This window comes from Myotis brandtii, unplaced genomic scaffold, assembly GCF_000412655.1.
Source record: "Myotis brandtii unplaced genomic scaffold, ASM41265v1 scaffold1306, whole genome shotgun sequence".
Taxonomy (NCBI): domain Eukaryota; kingdom Metazoa; phylum Chordata; class Mammalia; order Chiroptera; family Vespertilionidae; genus Myotis; species Myotis brandtii.
Genome location: NW_005354619.1, coordinates 164,954 through 167,415, shown reverse-complemented (window position 1 = coordinate 167,415; position 2,462 = coordinate 164,954).

The window sequence follows — 2,462 nt, the reverse complement described above, 5'->3', positions numbered from 1 at the left end:
TCCCAGCAATTGCTGCAAGTACCTCGGAGAGAAAGCTGCCCTCGAGTTCAGACCGATGCCAGACAGTCCCGCTTCTCCCGTTTGAGTCTGGGTCCCCAGAGAATCACCCGGAACTGGAGCTCAGAGCCTGAGACTCCCTCCCGATTGAAAAAGACAACCTCGCCCTCAGCCGCCAGTCCTCTCCTCATGCACCTCCGCACCTTTGTATTTTACTTCCACACTGCGCCTCCTCTGAGTCTTGGTATGCTTTTCTCTTTCCTTCTAGTTGTAGCATTTCCACTCAGCCAGCCTTCCTGTGGTTCTGGGTGATGTCCGTTCCGTCTTTTAGTTGTATTTTTGAAGTGGTTGTGCGAGGCAGCAATCTCCGGTGTTTACCTATGCCGCCATCTTGGTTTCTCCCAAAAAATATATTTTTTATTTATTTCAGAGAAGAATGGAGAGGGAGAGAGAGAAACATTAATGATGAGCGAGAATTATTGATTGGCTGCCTCCTGCATGCTCCCCATTGGGGATTGAGCCAGCAACCTGGGCATGTGCCCTTGACCTAAATTGAACCCTGGACCCTTCAGTCCACAGGGCAGTGATCTATCCATGGAGCCAAACCAGCTAGGGCAAAATGGTTACAATTTTGTGACTTTTTTTTTCTGTGTTAAAAAAATTGTTTTTTCAGATGAGAGGAAACGTGTTTCTCTTAAACTGTTGTAGAAGACTGGAGAAAAACCAAGCAACGCTTTAGAGAAATGGAGTTACACAGTTTATTATGCCGGCAGACTCAATGGAATAACTTTCCAAGTCTGAGCGAAGTAACATGCAAGGAGCTTCTCTTTTATATTTTTCTGGGGTCTCTGTCCCCCAAATATGGATTATGCTTCTGGTCCTTTTGCAGGCTTTGTAAAAAAGGCCCCAGGTGATGGGGGTCTTGAGACCATATCTAATGGTCTGGCCTGGCACCAGCGCTAATAACCCCTCTCCCCCGGGGCTGTGCACTGTTCATAGTTTATGGCCTCTGTGAAGTGTGAGCATTTAGGTAACAGGTCCTGCAAGACCAGTTTCTGGGAAAGAGGCAGTGACTTAATTATAGGTTATCAAGCAAGTAAGTACACTGGGCCTTAACCGGTTTAGCTCAGTGGATAGAGCGTCAGCCTGCAGTCTAAAGGGTCCCAGGTTTGATTCCAGTCAAGAGCATGTACCTTGGTTGTGGGCACATCCCCAGTAGGGGGTGTGCAGGAGGCAGCTGATGGATGTTTCTCTCTCATTGATGTTTCTAACTCTCTATTCCTCTCCCTTCCGCTCTGTAAAAAATCAATAAAAATATTTTAAAAAAAGGAAAGTACACTGGGTTTGCTGGCACACATTCAGATTGCTAGCCCCTCCGCCCCCAAATATCAGGGTTACATTGGAATTAACCTTGTAGCCTTCTCAAAACTACCCATGGCTTAACAATTTGGTAAATTATGCCATTGTAAGCAGGACTGAAACGTTTATTTTCTTCTCTCTACCTGATTCCTCCAGAATTTGAAACCTCTCAGTGACTATTATTATCTTCATGGCAATATGTTTGTTTGTGTAAGTTTCATATGAATGTGTTATAACATCTCTTTATAATAGGACAGAATTGGAAACTGGTTTTATTACCAAGGCTTTGACTGGAATGTCATATTTGAGAGAGACATGCCTAGACTCAAATCATGACCAGCCGACTTTAAGGCATAAAGACTGACATAGGGAAGCCAATAACAACTCTCAAAAATATTGGCATGGTAGCTTACTCACCTGGCTTTCTCTCTTTACAAGAGCGGCTTTACCATGTGGGTAAAGAATGTCAGTACTTGGCAGTTGCAGGAAACTTGGGATGTTTTCAGGACCTCCAGAAGAGAGGAATCCACCCAAATCTATAGGTATTGAGGACAATGTCTGTGGGCTGGCAAGTCTTTGCCTTGAATTTTCAGGCCTCGGGAGGCCTTTTCAGGTGCAGTCTGAAGATTCTTGATGAAAAACTTCCTGATTTAAAAGAGTCTGTGTGGTTAATCATTATTATTGTTGGTTTAATGCAAATAACTACACCAAGTTTATTGTAACTAGACCTATTTTGCTAGTAAATTAGCCCTAATTTGGCTATCTTTGATAAAAAGTGAGGGTGATTTTAGAGAGAAAAATTCTTTCAATACAAACTATAATATACCATTGTAGATATTTGATTCTAATGCTCTTCATTGTCTTTTGAGTTTGTATGTTTGTTGTTTTTAAGATTTCTACCAATAAACGGGACTGAATCCCGAAGTTTTCTAGTTTTTGTTTTGTTTTGTTTTTTTAGTTGTCCATCTTTTGATTTGCAATCATTGAGAACTAAAACTGCCCGTTTTACAAAGGCCATGCAAGCTAAAGCTAAAGTGGGACAAGTTGGGTGGGAAAAGATTAACCAAAGAACTTTTATGCATACATATATAAACCAGAGATAACCC